Source organism: Phyllobates terribilis, unplaced genomic scaffold, assembly GCF_046119375.1.
Source record: "Phyllobates terribilis strain yellow unplaced genomic scaffold, ASM4611937v1 Scaffold_1__5_contigs__length_1240528914, whole genome shotgun sequence".
NCBI classification, from domain to species: Eukaryota; Metazoa; Chordata; class Amphibia; order Anura; family Dendrobatidae; genus Phyllobates; species Phyllobates terribilis.
This window is the reverse complement of record NW_027362761.1, coordinates 991,469,181-991,488,789: the sequence shown is the minus strand read 5'-3', so window position 1 is coordinate 991,488,789 and position 19,609 is coordinate 991,469,181.

Genomic DNA, 19,609 nt, shown 5'->3' with positions numbered 1-19,609 from the left:
TTCCACATATTCAACTTGGATACCCAATAATTATAAGGCACAGCGGAATCACGGAGGACGTTGGTACTGTCGGCAAGGTACTCCCTCAGCATCTTCCCAAAGTTTGCACTCTTTGTGAGAGTACCCCGCGCCTCAGGGCCTGTGCGATGGGAGCGGCTGAGAAAATTCTCCCAGAACTTTGACAGAACCTCGACGCAGTCCAGTTGTGTTGGGGGGCTACCTGGTTGATCCTGCCAGTAGCATATGCTTGTCTCAAAGATTAAGCCTTGCATGTGGAAGTACACACGGACGGTACAGTGAAACTGCGACTGGCTCATTAAATCAGTTTGCATCTGCTGGATTGAAGTTGTGTCTCTCTCGCCTGTACTCCTTGGTTGTCCAACGAACTGTGACCTCTGCTGCCAGCGTTTTCATATGGGAATTTTTTTAATAGATCTGCATCAAGGGCCTTCTGGTACTGCCCCATTTTTTAGACCTGTCCGCCTCAGGAATAAAAGATATAAAGTTCTCCTTGTAGCGTGGGTCTAGAAGTGTCACCAACCAGTAATGATTGTCACCCAAAACTTTGAGAACGCGAGGGTCATGGAAAAGGCAGCGTAACATAAACTCAGCCATGCGTGCCAGACTGCTAACAGGCAAAACTTCTGTGTCCTCACCAAGAGGACGACTGACCATGTTCTCCTCCTCCTCCTCCTCTCTGTCCTCAGGCCATCCACGCTGAGCAGACGGTATGACAGTTGTGCAGGTAGTACCGTCTATAGGCCATGAAACTAGCTCCTGTTCTTCCTCCTCCTCCTCCTCTTCCTCATTGTCACCCAATCCACGTTGGGATGAGATGAGGCTGGGCTGTGTGTAATCACCCTGTATGGTTCCTTGCTCCATCTCATCGTGCTCCGTCTGCAATGCATCCTCTTTGATTGTGAGAAGAGCGTTTCAGAAGACAGAGAAGCGGGATAGTGATGCTAATTATGGCGTTATCGCCACTCACCATCTTAGTGGAGTCCTCAAAGTTTTGGATGTCTGACATCCATGTCCACTCCTGACGTCTTATGTGTGAAGTCTGAACTGAATACCGATGGCCTTGTTGATGCTGGTACTCAACAACTGCCCTCTTCTGCTCACAAATCCTTCCCAACATCTGGAGTGTAGAGTTCCAATGAGTGGGGACATCACACTCCTGTCTGTGAGCCGGAATCTGCAAACGCTGCTGAACCACGGCAAGGGCGGCGGAAGCTGTAGGTGACTTTCTAAAATGGGCACACAGGCGGCATACTTTAACAAGCTGATCCAGCTGCTCCGTGTAGGATTTGCGAAACCGCTGAACCACGAGGTTAAGCACATGGGCCAGGCATGGTACGTGTGTGAGCTTGCCTCGCCTCAGAGCCGCCACCTGGCTCCGGCCATTGTCACACACGACCATGCCTGGCTGTAGGTTCTGCAGTGTGAGCCACAGATCTGTCCACAACTCTTCAGCATTGTGCGGTTTGTCACTTAAGCATATTAGCTTCAGCACAGCCTGTTGCCTCTAAGCCTAGGCAGTGCTGGAGTGCTTCCAGCTTGTGACTAATGTGGTCATTTCGGAGATGGAGGCTGAAGAGGAGGAGGAGGCTGAGGAGGATGAGGTGCAGGAGCTGTAGACTGTGGGGACAACCCTGATTGACCTAGGGCCCGCAATCCTTGGCATCAGGAGGACGTGTTCCATCCCAAGATCCCGGCTTCCACTATGTTAACCCAGTGTGCATTCAGCGAGATGTACCATCCCTGCCCACTAGCACTTGTCAACGTGTCTGTGGTTAGGTGGACTTTCCCGGAAACTGCGTTGTTGAGGGCACGGCTAATGTTTTGGTACACGTGCTTGTGTAATGCGGGGACCGCACACCGGGAGAAATAGTGGCGGCTGCGGACCAAGTACCAAGGAACATCTACCGCTATCAGGTTGCGCCACGCTTCCATCTCCACGAGCCTAAAAGGCAACATTTTGAGCGCAAGCAGTTGTGAAATGTGGGAATTTAGTAGTGTGGCCTGTGGGGCGTTGGCTGCACTCCAAGGACTGGCGTATCAAAGTGTCAAAAACTTTGCTGACACACTGAAAAAAAAATTAGAATGGAGGCCAGAAATGGTAGAATTTTCAGAAAACGTATATGTGATCCATGTGACGGAAAAAACACAGTTTTAAATACCTGGCCTGTAGGTAACTATTTTGAACAGAAAACCGGTGTCAAAAACTTTGCTGACACACTGAAAAAAAATTTGAATGGAAGCCAAAAATGGCAGCATTTTCAGCGCAATTATATGTGATCCATGTGATGGACAAACCACAGTGTTAAATAGCTGGATTTTTAGCGCTGTAATATGGAAAGGACCTAGCTGTATTCTGCAGTGCCAACAAGCAAATGACGCAGAAAAACTGTGTTCTTTGGATTGCTTTTTAAGCAAATAATGAGGATTAGGATCCAAAAAATATTATTCCTGACCCCTGATACCTGGGACTTTGTCTAGAAATGTCTAACAGCAACAGAAGGCAGAACTGGAATGGAGCCTCTTGTGCTATATGCACTGCAGTCTTCTATATACACTGCCTGCCTGCCTATATACACTGCCTGCCTGATATCTCTGCAGATGGATTAGTCCTCAGAAGGATTGTTTGTTGAGATGGATATGTGTAATGTACTTGTTTTCTCCCTACACTACCTAAAACACAACCAAATCTCTCCCTAGCTCAGCAGCACATCTCCCTACACTACCTGATTGCAGAGTAGACTGACGAGCACAGCGGCGCCAGGTCTGATATAGACCTGATGACGCTGTGCAGCCAGCCAATCACTGTAATGCCACAACCAACATGGCTGCGGCATTACAGTGAGTGGCAAGCAATCTCTGCATGTTGATTGCCCTTTAAAGAGTGCCAAACATGCAGAGAGGTGACCTGAGCATCTTGCAAGTACTCTGCGAGCTCCGAGCATCCCGCGTATTGAGATGCTCGGTTGAGTACCGAGTACTTGCGAGTGTGCTCGCTCATCACTAAATATGAGGTCACATGGGCTGATCAGCTGATCTTCAGCTGATGAACTCACCTGACCTCAGCCTGCAGCAGAGCAATGTACAATTTATACTTTTGTCAGTGTACAGTGCTGTCTTCTACAGCAATCACAGCAGTGATTGATGTAGCTGCTGTAGAAGTGACCCGGATCGCTGAGGGACAATTTGAATCACGTCATCACGGCGGACAGGTGAAGGATATGTTTGTTTTTGATTTTTGATTTTTTACAGAAGATCGAGGGCATCGAGGATTGAGAGAACATTAAAAAAATTATTAAAACTGTAATTTTATTTCAATAAAATACTTTATTCTGGCGGTGCCTTTATTGAAGAAGCATCGAAAACCTTACTATGGGGTTAGTAATGGGGGCATCTTATAGATGCCCTCCATTACTAACCTAGACTTCATGTCAGCCGCCAATACAAGGCTGATATGAACCCCAACCCCATTATCCCACTCGTCACCGCTACACAGCAGTGGGAAGAGCGGAGGCTAAGTGCCAGATTTGGCGCATCTTATGGATACGCCATTTATGGGACTGCTAAGGGGTGATATTATTAGCCGTGGAGGGGACCAGAATCCATGGCCCCTTGCCTGGCTATTAATATCAGCCTGCAGCTCTCTGTTTAGCCTTTGCTGGTTAGATTATATAGTGGGACCCTACGTCAATTTTTTTCTGGGGTCCCCCTGTAATCTAGCCAGTAAAGGCTAAGCAAACAGCTGTGAGCTGTTATTAATAGCCAGGGAACATTTTTGGCTATTGGTCCCTTCCCTGGCTACTAATATCAGCTCCCAGCGGTCAGCTTTCCCTCTGCTGGTTATAAATATGATGCGGGAGCCCACGCCATTTCTTTACATTTTTTAGGCTATGTGCCCATGATCCTGACGTAGCAGCGCTTTGGATGCAGCATATTTTTGCTGCGTCTAAAACGCTCTGTTCTATAGAACGCAGGTAAATCCACATGTATTCACTGAACCATGCGGATTTACTGCATTCATTACATTCTTGTGGTCAAATTTCTGTTGCGGAGACTAGCGACTCCGCAAGAGAATTTGACATACTGCGATCCTGAAAGACACGCCGCATGTCAGTGTCTGTGACAATCTGCAGTCTCAGATGCGCACATAGAGGACATGGGATTTCTAGAGATCCCATCCACTATGCTGTAACATCTGGAAGCTGCAGGTTTGACGCTGCATAAATACGCAGCTTCAAACCCGCAGTGGCTCCTGATCGTGGCCATGTACCCAAACTCACCTGCAGCATGTCAATTTTTGTAGCAGACATGCTAGTCTCCAATGCTGATTTTGACCACAAAAGTGCGGCCTTAGAACACAGCATTTTGGACACAGTGAAAATATGCTGCGTCCAAAGCGCTGCTTGTTGCTGTTCGTGAGGACGTAGCGGCTAATGAAAAAGCTGTGAGCTGTTAATAATAGCCAGGGAACATGTTTGCCTAATTGCACCTTCCTAGGCTAAAAATAGCAGCTCTCAGCTGCAACAGAAATGAATTGAATGGAAATGCTAATGAAATTGGGTGTATGGGATTAGCTGACACCTAGCCCTTATGTTTGGTGATGACAAGGTGTCGATCAGACCCTTTCATTACTAAATGCTAATTAAAGCAAAGTAAAGAGTTAAATGAACACACACAGAGAGTAAACACTTTATTTTAAATACAACAGACGCATTCTTTAAAGAAGTTGTCCACTACTTTATTTCCCCCCCAATGTATCCCCCTGGGGCCCCTAAGACTTCTTGTAAATACCTTCTGTTGCTGCTAATGCCTGTGAGCGGTGCTATCAGTGGCCGCTCACGGCCATCACGTGACCCCGAGCTGACGTCACGACAAGTGAGGCATGACTCAGCGCTGGGGTCCCTGCAGTGGCTGCTGGGTTGTGGGCGGGGTTACCCCCTGTGTCACACTCAGCATCCACCACACACTTTCCCAATGAATGGGGAGAGGCAGAGCGCGTGGTGGATGCCGGGTGTGACGTGGGGGTAACCCCGCCCACAGCCTGGCATCCACCGTGAAACCATGAAGATCGTGACCCCCAGCTGCTGCCAGCACTTGTCGCGACATCAGCGGATGTCAGAGCCGACTGCAGCCGGGGGTCACGTGATGCCTGTGAGCGACCAGTGATAACGCCGCTTACAGGCATTATCATCAACAGAAGGTTTACAAGAAGTCTTAGGGGCCCCGGGGGATACATGAGGGGGGGATATAAAGTAGTGGACAACCCCTTTAATCATTTAATTTAACCAATATACTCACCACAGGTCTGACGGTAATCCAAGGGTTGAAGCAATGTCCCACATTTCTTTTTTCAAATATCTTTATTTAGCGCCAGAAAGCATTCATTAACCCCTTTATCCCCGAGGGTGGTTTGCACGTTATTTGCCAGGCCAATTTTTACAATTCTGACCACTGTCACTGTATGTGGTAATGGAACGCTTCAACGGATCCACATGAATCTGAAATTGTTTTTTGTCACATATTGTACTTCATGATAGTGGTAAAATTTCTTCGATATCACTTGCGTTTATTTGTGAGAAAAACAGAAATTTGACGAAAATGTTGAAAATTTCACCATTTTCAAACTTTGAATTTTCATGCCCTTAAATCAGAGAGATATGTCACACAAAATAGTTAATAAGTAACATTTCCCACATGTCTACTTTACATCATCACAATTTTTGGAACCAAAATTTTTTTTTGTTAGGAAGTTATAAGGGTTAAAAGTTGACCAGTGATTTCTCATTTTTCCCACAAAATTTAGAAAAACATTTTTTTAGGGACCACATCACATTTGAAGTGACTTTGAGGGGCCTTTATGACAGAAAATACCCAAAAGTGAAACCATTCAAAAAAATGCACCAAGGTGCTCAAAACCACATACAAGAAGTTTATTAACCCTTCTGGAGCTTCACGGGAATTTTTGTAATGTGGAAGAAAAAAATTAACATTTAACTTTTTTCACAAAAATGTTCCTTTAGACCCCATTTTTTTATTTTTGCAAGGGTAACAGGAAAAATAGAACCCAAAATTTGTTGTGCAATTATTCTTGAGCACGCCGATACCCAATATGTGGGGGAAGACCACTGTTTGGGCGCACAGCAGGGTTCGGAAGGGAAGGAGCGACATTTGACTTTTTGAATGTAAAATTTGCTTGAATAATTAGAGGACGCCATGTTGGGCGCACGGCAGAGTTCAGAAGGGAAGGAGCACTGTGTGACATTTTGAACGCAAAATTGTCTGGAATTGAGAGTGGATGCCATGTTGCGTTTAGAAAGCCCCTGATGCACCTAAATAGTGGAAACCCCCACAAGTGACCCCATTTTGGAAATTAGACCCCTCGGGGAACTAATCTAAATGTGTGGTGAGCACCCTGAACCCCCAGGTGCTTCACAGAAGTTTATAACATGGAGCCGTGAAAAAAAAAAAAATCTAATTTTTTCCACAAAAATGATGTTTCAGCCCCAATTTTTTATTTTCACAATGGTAAGAGGAGAAAATGGACCCCAAAAACTTTTGTGCAATTTCTCCTGAGTACGCCTATACCTCATATGTGGGAAAAATACACTGTTTGGGCGCACGGCAGAGTTCAGAAGGGAAGGAGCACTGTGTGACATTTTGAACGCAAAATTGGCTTGAATTGAGAGTGGATGCCATGTTGCGTTTAGAAAGCCCCTGATGTGCCTAAATAGTGGAAACCCCCCACAAGTGACCCCATTTTGGAAACTAGACCCCTCAAGGATTTTATCAAGGGGTAAAGTGAACACTTCGAACCCAGAGGTACGACACAGAATTTGATAACATTAGGTCATCATATTGAATAAGTTGTCATTAGTCTTAATAATAATAATAATAATAATAATAATAATAATAATGATTATTTATATAGCGTCAACAGATTCTGCAGCACTTTACAATTAAGTAGGGACATGTACAGACAATATAAACAATACAATGAATCACATTTCAACAGTTACATGAGGAGTGAGGGTCCTGCTCACAAGCTTACAATCTATATGGAAATGTGGGGACACAATAGGTAGAACATAGTCATCAGTAGAGATGAGCGTTGTTCGACTCGAACTGTTTGCCAATCTCAAATTCGAGCTGTTTTCGGCGGTGTTCGAGCCGTTCGGCGAACACGAACGATTTGAAAAAAATTCGGCTGGTCGAGGTTATGTTCGATAACTGTTCGTGCACCAAAATCATAACTGGATTTTTTCTCAGTAATGATGAAAATTAATGTTAATATCGCAGTTTGAGTGTACAGCGGGGCGGGGGGAGGGGCACGGGATGGATCTCTGCAGGAATAATGAAGATGTCCATTTTTTTTTTCTCTTTCCCGCATTTACAGTGGGGAGGTGCAATCTGTCAGACTATCAGCAGCGCACACATGGAGCGAAGTGCTTTTTTTCACACAAGCAAGGGCTTGTGTCATTGGCAGTGTATGTCACATGTCCTTGCCCTATAAGACCCAGCCATTTTCCCCGTCGCCACCATTTTCTCACTGCTGCAGCTGCGTGTTAGATGGCACCGCTGTTGCTGTGTGCGCTATACCTTGTTAATTTCAAGCCAATTTTCGCACAAATCTACAGATAGCTTGGGAGTAGGGAATAGTTGTGATTGCAGTCCTTTTAAGGACTAGGTTACAGCATTTCCTTCGACTTTTATCAGGCAGGTCTGTGCTCTTAAATAGATAGGTTGTGGGAGTAAAGACTAATTGTAATTGCAGTCCTTTTCAGGACTAAGTTACATCAGTTCCTATCAGTTTTTGCTAGGCAGGTCTGTGCCAGTGCTGTGCAAGTTTTTTTCACAGCATTTGGCTAAATCTAGCTAATCCTTATTGCAGAGTGTGTTAGTCAGTGGAGTAGCCTATCTGTGTTGCAAGCTACACCACCTGTGTATAGAATACCAATTCTTTTACTGCACCTAGTGAAGTAAAACCTTTTGGGCATAGCATCATTCTATTAGTCCATCTATACTGACCTCCATAAGGTTGCAAATTGAATATAATTTTTTTCTGCATATAGCTCTGAAAAAATATTTGGCCTTCTAGCAGTGTGTGGGACTTGTTCTATTAGTCCATCTATACTGACCTCCATCAGGTTGCAAATTCAAAATAATTTTTATCTGCATCTAGCTCTGAAAAAATATTTGGCCTTCTAGCAGAGTGTGGGACTTGTTCTATTAGTTCATCTATACTGACCTCCATCAGGTTGCAAATTGAATATAATTTTTTTCTGCATCTAGCTCTGAAAAAATATTTGGCCTTCTAGCAGTGTGTGGGATTTGTTCTATTAGTCCATCTATACTGACCTCCATCACGTTGCAAATTGAATATAATTTTTTTCTGCATCTAGCTCTGAAAAAATATTTGGCCTTCTAGCAGTGTGTGGGATTTGTTCTATTAGTCCATCTATACTGACCTCCATCAGGTTGCAAACTGAATATAATTTTTCACTGCATCTACCTCTGAAAAAATATTTGGGCTTCTAGCAGTGTGTGGGACTTGTTCTATTAGTCCATCTATACTGACCTCCATCAGGTTGCAGATTGAATATAATATTTTTCTGCATCTAGCTCTGAAAAAATATTTGGCCTTCTAGCAGTGTGTGGGACTTGTTCTATTAGTCCATCTATGCTGACCTCCATCAGGTTGCAAACTGAATATAATTTTTTTCTGCATCTAGCTCTGAAAAAATATTTGGGCTTCTAGCAGTGTGTGGGACTTGTTCTATTAGTCCATCTATACTGACCTCCATCAGGTTGCAAATTGAATATAATATTTTTCTGCATCTAGCTCTGAAAAAATATTTGGCCTTCTAGCAGTGTGTGGGACTTGTTCTATTAGTCCATCTATACTGACCTCCATCAGGTTGCAAACTGAATATAGTTTTTTTCTTCATCTACCTCTGAAAAAATATTTGGGCTTCTAGCAGTGAGTGGGACTTGTTCTATTAGTCCATCTATACTGACCTCCATCAGGTTGCAAATTGAATATAATTTTTTTCTGCATCTACCTCTGAAAAAATATTTTGGCTTCTAGCAGTGTGTCGGACTTGTTCTACTAGTCCATCTATACTGACCTCCATCAGGTTGCAAATTGAATATAATTTTTTTCTGCATCTAGCTCTGAAAAAATATTTGGCCTTCTAGCAGTGTGTGGGACTTGTTCTATTAGTCCATCTATACTGACCTCCATCACGTTGCAAATTGAATATAATTTTTTTCTGCATCTAGCTCTGAAAAAATATTTGGCCTTCTAGCAGTTTGTGGGACTTGTTCTATTAGTCCATCTATACTGACCTCCATCAGGTTGCAAACTAAATATAATTTTTTTCTGCATCTAGCTCTGAAAAAATATTTGGCCTTCTAGCAGTGTGTGGGACTTGTTCTATTAGTCCATCTATACTGACCTCCATCAGGTTGCAAATTGAATATAATTTTTTTCTGCATCTAGCTCTGAAAAAATATTTGGCCTTCTAGCAGTGTGTGGGACTTGTTCTATTAGTCCATCTATACTGACTAGAGATGAGCGGTGTTCGACTAGAACTGTTCGCCAATCTCAAATTCGAGCTGTTTTGGGCGGTGTTCGAGTTGTTCGACGAACCCGAACGATTTGCAAAAAATTCGGCTGTTCGAGGTTATGTTCGATAACTGTTCGTGCACCAAAAGCGTGTCCTGCATGTCTGGCGCTATTTAGAGCACCAATCATGCAGGGATTGTCTGCCACTCACTGTAATGCCACAGCCATGGTGGTTGTGGCATTACAGTGATTGCCCAAATCGATGGGAACAGTGCTCACAGTGAAACATGAAAAGCCGGCAATTCATCAGCGGCATACACCGGTACCCGACAATTTAGAACAGAAAGAATAGAGCATCACACATAGATTAGATAGATAGAAACATGTCAGTCACATATATATGAAGTACAGTGACAGTGTTGCTTACTGTACTTGTCATTTAGTGTAAAGGATTTATCAAAAAAAATAATAGTGTTTTCATGCACCGTCTCTTTAAAAAAGCCGGCCGGCAATTCAGCATCTGTACCCAACAATTTAGAATAGAAGAAATAGAGAATCACACATAGATTAGGTAGATAGAAACATGTCAGTCACATATATATGAAGTACAGTGACAGTGTTGCTTACTGTACTTGTCATTTAGTATAAAGGATTTATTAAAAAAAATAATAGTGTTTTCATGCACTGTCTCTTTAAAAAAGCCGGCCGGCAATTCAGCATCTGTACCCGACAATTTAGAATAGAAGGAATAGAGAATCACACATAGATTAGATAGATAGAAACAGGTCAGTCACATATATATGAAGTACAGTGACAGTGTTGCTTACTGTACTTGTCATTTAGTGTAAAGGATTTATTAAAAAAAAATAATAGTGTTTTCATGCACCGTCTCTTTAAAAAAGCCGGCCGGCAATTCAGCATCTGTACCCGACAATTTAGAATAGAAGGAATAGAGAATCACACATAGATTAGATAGATAGAAACATGTCAGTCACATATATATGAAGTACAGTGATAGTGTTGATTACTGTACTTGTCATTTAGTGTTAAAATAAAGGATTTATTTTAAAAAAAATTGGCGTGGGGTTCCCCTTAATTTTAGTCTCTAGCGGAGGTTAAGCAGACTGCTGGGGCAGATGTTTGAAGCCTGGGAAGGGGGTAATACCCACGGAGCTTCCCAGGCTACTAATATCAGCCCCCAGCGGAATACCTAGCCTTTACTAGCTATTAAAATGGGGGACCCCCCAAAAAAATGATGTGGGGTCCCCCCTATTTTAATAGCTAGCAAAGGCTAGGCAGACAGCCGGGGGCTGATATTAATAGCCCAGGAAGGGTGCCATGAATATTGGCCCCCTCCCAGGCTAGAAACACCAGCCGTCAGCCGCCCCAGAAATGGCGCATCCTTAGAATGCGCCAATTCTGGCACTTAGCCTCGCTCTTCCCACTGCCCTGTAGCGGTGGCAGTGGGGTAATAGGGTTGGGGTTGATGTCAGATTATAATGCCAGCTGACATCAAGCCCAGGTTAGTAATGGAGAGGCGTCTATAAGACACCCCCATTACTAACCCCATAGTCAAAGTTAAAAGAAAACACAAACACCCAGAATAAAGTCCTTTAATTGAAATAAAGACACATTCCTTTATTGTTCTAAATTAAACCATACTTACCGTCACGCCCATTCCAGCTGAAGCCAACGATCTCCTGCAATAAAAGAAAAATAATAAAGCAACCTCATCCTTACCTTTCCATGGTTCCCACGACAGCTTCAGCTCTGCTACATCGACATAACAGGCTGGACCGCAGCAGAACGCCGCCATCCAGCCTGTCATCCCGCAGACACTGAGAAGCACAGGCATGCTTGCGCTCTGCAGTGTCTGGCTGTGACGGCATCCAGATGAGCCGAGGTCATGTCCAATGAACTCGGCGCACCTCATGCACGTCACTGACAGCGTGGGAGAATTCTCCTGCACTCAGCACTTCAGCGTGAGAATTCTCCCACGCTGTCAGTGACGTACATGAGGTCAGCTGAGTTCATTGGACATGAATGAGCTCACCTCATGCACGTCACTGACAGCGTGGGAGAATTCTCACGCTGTAGCGCTGAGTGCAGGAGAGTTTTCCCACGCTGTCAGTGACGTGCATGAGGTGAGCTGAGATCATTGGACATGAATGAGCTCACCTCATGCACGTCACTGACAGCGTGGGAAAATTCTCCTGCACTCAGCGCTTCAGCGTGAGAATTTTCCCACGCTGTCAGTGACGTGCATGAGGTGAGCTCATTCATGTCCAATGAACTCAGCTGACCTCATGTACGTCACTGACAGCGTGGGAGAATTCTCACGCTGAAGTGCTGAGTGCAGGAGAATTCTCCCACGCTGTCAGTGACGTGCATGAGGTGAGCCAAGTTCATTGTACATGAACTTGTCTCATCTTTATGCCGTCACAGCCAGACACTGCAGAGCGCAAGCAAGCCTGCGCTTCTCAGTGTCCGCGGGATGACAGGCTGGATGGCAGCTTTCTGCTGCGGTCCAGCCTGTCATCTCGATGTAGCAGAGCTGAAGCTGTCCTGGGAACCATGGAAAGGTAAGGATGATGTTGGTTTATTATTTTACTTTTATTGCAGAAGACATTGGCTTCAGCTGGAATGGGCGTGATGGTAAGTATGGTTTAATTTAGAACAATAAAGAATTGTGTGTTTATTTCAATTAAAGGACTTTATTCTGGGTGTTTGTGTTTTTTTAAATACTTTACTAGAAATTCATGGTGGTCATGTCTAATATTGGCGTGACCCCATCAATTTCGGGCTTAGGGCCAGCTGATAATGCCAAGCTGGCCTTAACCCCTTTATTACCCAGTGAGCCACCGCACCAGGGCCCTGGATGAGTTGGGTACAGCGCCAGAAGATGGCGCTTCTATGAACGCGCCATTTTCTGGGGCGGCTGCGGACTGCAATTTGCAGCGGGTGGGGCCCAGAAAGCTTGGGCCTCCCTGCGCTGCGGATTCCAGCTCCCAGCTGCCTAGTTGTACCTGGCTGGGCACAAAAATAGGGCGATGCCCCACGCATTTTTTTTTTAAATTATTTCATGAAATTCATGGAATAATTAAGAAAAAAAGGGCTTCCCTATATTGTTGTGTCCAACCAGGTACAAATAGGCAGCTGGTGGTTGGGGGCAGCCCGTCCCTGCCTGCTGTACCTGGCTGGACACAAATATAGTGCGAAGCCCCACGTCAATTTTTTTTTAATTATTTCATGAAATAATTTTTTTAAAAAAGGGCTTCCCTATATTGTTGTGTCTGGCCAGGTACAAATAGGCAGCTGGTGGTTGGGGGCAGCCCGTTCCTGCCTGCTGTACCTGACTGGACACAAATATAGGGCGAAGCCCCACGTCAATTTTTTTAAAATTATTTCAGGAAATTCATGAAATAATGGAAAAAAAATTGATGTGGGGCTTCGCCCTATATTTGTGTCCAGTCAGGTACAGCAGGCAGGAACGGGCTGCTCCCAACCACCAGCTGCCTATTTGTACCTAGCCGGACACAACAATATAGGGAAGCCCTTTTTTTCTTAATTATTCCATGAATTTCATGAATCTAAAAAAAAAATGCCTGGAGCTACGCCCTATTTTTGTGTCCAGCCAGGTACAACTAGGCAGCTGGGGGCTGGAATCTGCAGCGCAGGGAGGCCCAAGCTTTCTGGGCCCCACCCGCTGCAAATTGCAGTCCGCAGCCGCCCCGGAAAATGGCGCGTTCATAGAAGCGCCATCTTCTGGCGCTGTACCCAACTCATCCAGGGCCCTGGTGCGGTGGCTCACTGGGTAATAAAGGGGTTAAGGCCAGCTTGGCATTATCAGCTGGCCCTAAGCCCGAAATTCATGGGGTCACGCCAATATTAGACATGACCACCATGAATTTCTAGTAAAGTATTTAAAAAAAACACAACACCCAGAAAAAAGTCCTTTAATTGAAATAAACACACAATTCTTTATTGTTCTAAATTAAACCATACTTACCATCACGCCCATTCCAGCTGAAGCCAACGATCTCCTGCAATAAAAGAAAAATAATAAAGCAACATCATCCTTACCTTTCCATGGCTCCCACGACAGCTTCAGCTCTGCTACATCGAGATGACAGGCTGGACCGCAGCAGAACGCTGCCATCCAGCCTGTCATCCCGCAGACACTGAGAAGCGCAGGCTTGCTTGCGCTACTCAGTGTCTGGCTGTGACGGCATCCAGATGAGCCGAGGTCATGTCCAATGAACTCGGCGCACCTCATGCACGTCACTGACAGCGTGGGAAAATTCTCACGCTGAAGCGCTGAGTGCAGGAGAATTTTCCCACGCTGTCAGTGACGTACATGAGGTGAGCCGAGTTCATTGTCGGCTCATCTGGATGCCGTCACAGTCAGACACTGAGGAGCGCAAGCATGCCTGCGCTTCTCAGTGTCCGCGGGATGACAGGCTGGATGGCAGCGTTCTGCTGCGGTCCAGCCTGTCATCTCGATGTAGCAGAGCTGGAGCTGTCCTGGGAACCATGGAAAGGTAAGGATGAGGTTGCTTTATTATTTTTCTTTTATTGCAGGAGATCGTTGGCTTCAGCTGGAATGGGCGTGATGGTAAGTATGGTTTAATTTAGAACAATAAAGAATTGTGTCTTTATTTCAATTAAAGGACTTTATTCTGGGTGTTTGTGTTTTTTTTTTAACTTTGACTATGGGGTTATTAATGGGGGTGTCTTATAGACGCCTCTCCATTACTAACCTGGGCTTGATGTCAGCTGGCATTATAAGCTGACATCAACCCCAACCCTATTACCCCCTGCCACCGCACCAGGGCAGCGTGGAAGAGCGAGGCTAAGTGCCAGAATTGGCGCATCCTATGGATGTGCCATTTCTGGGGCGGCTGACGGCTGGTGTTTCTAGCCTGGGAGGGGGCCAATATTCATGGCTCCCTTCCTGGGCTATTAATATCAGCCCCCAGCTGTCTGCCTAGCCTTTGCTAGCTATTAAATTAGGGGGGACCCCACGTCATTTTTTTGGGGGGGGTCCTCCATTTTAATAGCTAGTAAAGGCTAGGTATTCAGCTGGGGGCTGATATTAGTAGCCTGGGAAGCTCCGTGGGTATTACCCCCTTCCCAGGCTTCAAACATCTGCCCTAGCCTTCTGCTTAACCTCCCCTAGAGACTAAAATTACGGGGAATCCCACGCCAATTTTTTTTAATAATAAATCCTTTATTTTAATACTAAATGACAAGTACAGTAACCAACACTGTCACTGTACTTCATATATATGTGACTGACATGTTTCTATCTATCTAATCTATGTGTGAAGCTCTATTCTGTCTGTTATAAATTGTCGGGTACAGATGCTGAATTGCCGGCCGGCTTTCTTAAAGAGACGGTGCACGAAAACACTATTATATTTTTTAATAAATCCTTTACACTAAATGACAAGTACAGTAAGCAACACTGTCACTGTACTTCATATATATGTGACTGACATGTTTCTATCTATCTAATCTATGTGTGATGCTCTATTCCTTCATGTCTAAATTGTCGGGTACCGGTGTATGCCGCTGCTGAATTGCCGGCCGGCTTTTTTAAAGAAAGCGTCTTCTGAGCAGTTTGTCAGCTTTTGGACACCTTTGAAGGTGTTTTCTATGTGTTCCTATGTGTTTTTGTTTGCCTGCCATTGGTTTTAATGGTGTTCGACGGTGTTCTAAGGTGTTCGACGAACAGTTCGACGAACAGTTCCTCGAACATCCCGGTGTTCGACGAACCGAACCGAACCCGAACACTACGGGGGTGGCTCAACACTAATACTGACCTCCATCAGGTTACAAACTAAATATAATTTTTTTCTGCATCTACCTCTGAAAAAATATTTGGGCTTCAAGCTGTGTGTGGGATTTGTTCTATTAGTCCATCTATACTGACCTCCATCAGGTTGCAAATTGAATATAATATTTTTCTGCATCTAGCTCTGAAAAAATATTTGGCCTTCTAGCAGTGTGTGGGACTTGTTATATTAGTCCATCTATACTGACCTCCATCAGGTTGCAAACTGAATATATTTTTTTTCTGCATCTACCTCTGAAAAAATATTTGGGCTTCTAGCAGTGTGTGGGACTTGTTCTATTAGTCCATCTATACTGACCTCCATCAGGTTGCAAATTGAATATAATTTTTTTCTGCATCTAGCTCTGAGAAAATATTTGGCCTTCTAGCAGTGTGTGGGACTTGTTCTATTAGTCCATCTATACTGACCTCCATCAGGTTGCAAACTGAATATAATTTTTTTCTGCATCTACCTCTGAAAAAATATTTGGGCTTCAAGCTGTGTGTGGGATTTGTTCTATTAGTCCATCTATACTGACCTCCATCAGGTTGCAAATTGAATATAATATTTTTCTGCATCTAGCTCTGAAAAAATATTTGGCCTTCTAGCAGTGTGTGGGACTTGTTATATTAGTCCATCTATACTGACCTCCATCAGGTTGCAAACTGAATATATTTTTTTTCTGCATCTACCTCTGAAAAAATATTTGGGCTTCTAGCAGTGTGTGGGACTTGTTCTATTAGTCCATCTATACTGACCTCCATCAGGTTGCAAATTGAATATAATTTTTTTCTGCATCTAGCTCTGAGAAAATATTTGGCCTTCTAGCAGTGTGTGGGACTTGTTCTATTAGTCCATCTATACTGACCTCCATTAGGTTGCAAACTGAATATAATTTTTTTCTGCATCTACCTCTGAAAAAATATTTGGGCTTCTAGCAGTGTGTGGGACTTGTTCTATTAGTCCATCTATACTGACCTCCATCAGGTTGCAAATTGAATATAATTTTTTTCTGCATCTAGCTCTGAAAAAATATTTGGCCTTCTTGCTGTGTGTGGGACTTGTTCTATTAGTCCATCTATACTGACCTCCATCAGGTTGCAAACTGAATATAATTTTTTTATGCATCTAACCCAGACAATAGTTTTGGCCTAATACCACAGTTTGGCCACTCAGCTCTGCTCGGTTCCCATCCATTGTTTTTTTGTGCAAACAACTCCAGAGTTGTGAATTAGCTAACCACCAAAATGAGTGGAAAAAGGCCTGCTGCTGGTGGAAAGGGGAATAGGCGTGTTGGGAAGGGGAAAAAAGGTTGTGTCCGTGGGGTAGGTGTTAAAGCAAGAGTAACTTCTGCAGAAGAAAGACCATCTTCCAGCGAAACTAAAATGTCTACTTCTTTTAGCGGGCAATGTGATAAGATCCCTTTCTTACGGCCACGCCAATCGCTACAAATTCCAGATGAGGCACAAAAACAACAGGTGCTTCAACGGATATCAAGTGCTCCTTTAAGTGGGCTCTCCTCCACATCAACTTCAACATCACAAATACTCCTGTCCTCAGAGGTGTCACCCCAATCGCACTTGCTTCCTCACAGCTCCCAAATCTCCAGCTGCCCGTCTGAGTATGAGGTAGAACAGATGGTTGAGTCTGCAGAGCTGTTTACTCATACTATAGCCTGGGAATCAGAGGCCGGCTCCAGCGCTTCTGTGAATCCTGACGAGGAAATGATCTGCACTGATGCCCAGAATCTTTATGAGTCGGATCCAGGACCAGAAGGTTCTGACCATAATGTAGACCCTCATTCCCAAACTGTAACTCCTGTTGGTGGAGACAATGAGGAAGACGATGATGAGACTCAAATACCTGATTGGAGCAACAACTTTAGATTTTTGTCAGGGCAGGGACAGGTTGGCTCTGAGGACGACGGGTGTGATAACACACAGGGTGATGATGATGAGGTTGGAGATCCCACTTACTGTCAACCCACAGTCAGCCAAGAGATGAGATCAGCAGAGGAGGTGGAGGAGGATGCTAGTGACGACGAGGTCAGGTTGCGCCTTCCTGGACAGAGACGTAGTACTGGAAGCACGTCAACAACTGCATCCTCAAACACAACTCTGCCTCTGACCACAAGTCTTGGTGGCTCTTCAGGTCGCATGGGTGCTAAGCCTTGCATACCCTGGGCATTTTTTCAGATCGATAAAGATGACCCAACTCGTGTTATCTGTAACATTTGTCAACAAAAGCTAAGTAGAGGCCAAAAAATACATAGTTTGAGTACTTCATGCATGAACCGGCACATGGATATGAAGCATAAGTTGCAGTGGGAAGCTCACTGTGCTACAATGCGGCCTTGCCGGCCGGGCCAACCTCCGTCTGCCCCATCTTGTGCATCTGCGGCCTCTTCATCCTCTGTGACTGGGGGGACAGCAGTCACACCTGTTTTGGGACGCAGACCTGCCACCTCTTTACCCGCAACAGCCAGCGTGATTGGCAGGTCATCATTTTCTTTGGAGGTGGTAACACCAGCTGGTGTTGAGCGCTGTCCGACATCGATAGCACCACCTTTGGATCAAGGCAACCTAACATGTCCGCCTGCATCTTCCTCACAGACCGGCAGTTTGCCGGGGACACCCTTATCAACCCCGTCTAAGCACAACAGCCAGCCCTCAGTCCCTCAGATGTGGACAAGTAAAAGACCATTTCCTCCTAGCCATGAGAAAGCTAAGAGGTTGAATTTCACCATCTGCAAGCTCTTGGCTACAGAAATGCTGCCCTTCCGCCTGGTGGACACAGAGGATTTTCGAGACCTTATGTCCGTCGCAGTGCCCCAGTACCAGATGCCCAGTCGGCACTACTTCTCAAAGAAAGGTGTGCCTGCTATCCACCAGCATGTCGCACACAACATCACCTCTTCTTTGAGAAACTCTGTGTGTGACAGGGTGCATTTCACCACAGACACTTGGACGAGTAGGCATGGACAGGGGCGTTTCATGTCGCTGACTTGGCACTGGGTAACTATGGTGACAGCAGGACAAGGGGCTGCTGTCCAAGTCTTGCCATCCCCACGAGTTGTGCGTCAATCCTCTTTATGTCAAAGTTCCTCCACTGCTTCTGCCTCCTCAACCTCCTCTCGGTCCTCCACCTGCACCCAAAGCCTGTCTGGTCATGCCACAAGCTTTCTAACTGTGCAGAAGGGATCCTGCACACCTCCTTACTATGCTGGCAGTAGGGCTCAACGTCATCAGGCGGTTTTTACTTTGAAATGTATTGGAAATGTGAGTCACACAGCTGAGGAGTTGTGGTCAGCTCTGGAGAACCAATTTCATGAAAGGTTGTCTCCACTGGACCTGAAACCAGGGAAGGCCGTGTGCGACAATGCTGCAAACCTGGGTGCGGCCCTTCGCCGGGGCAATGTCACACACGTGCCTTGTATGGCTCACGTGTTGAACCTGGTTGTCCAGCAATTTTTAGTCCACTATCCCGGACTAGATGGCCTTCTGCAGAGGGCACGGTCACTGTGTGCTCACTTCCGCCGTTCGCATCCCGCAGCTCAGCGACTTACATCTCTACAGAAGTCGTTGGGCCTGCCACTTCACCGGCTAAAATGCGATGTGCCTACCCGGTGGAATTCAACTCTGCACATGTTGCAGCGACTGTGGCAGCACCGACAAGCCCTGGTGCAATACGTTCTGACGTATAGCCTGGGCCAACGGGATCCAGAGGTGGTGCAAATCACGCTGGAGGAGTGGTCTCAGATCAGGGACCTATGCACCCTTCTGCACAGTTTTGAAATGGCGACGAAGATGTTTAGTGGTGACGATGCCATTATCAGCATGACTATTCCGGTGACTTACATGCTGGAGCACATGTTAAACAGAATTCGGAGTTAGGTGGTGGCACAAGAGGAGGTGGAGGAAGTAGAGGAGGAGGAGTTGTATGCGGAAGGGCTAACATCTGCAAGGTCCAGACGGTCGGCAGCACCAAGGCGGCAGGCATGTGAGGGGGGGGGAGATGGTTTTACCAGGGCGCATGGTAGCAGCCAAACTAGTGAGGAAGGTGCAGGAGCCCAGGAAGAAGTGGAGGACGAACTGATGGAAGACTCATCAGATGAGGGAGACCTTGATCACATTTCTGTTGCGCGAGGTTGGGGGGAGAGGACAGAGGAAGGAAGCATGATTGTTACCTC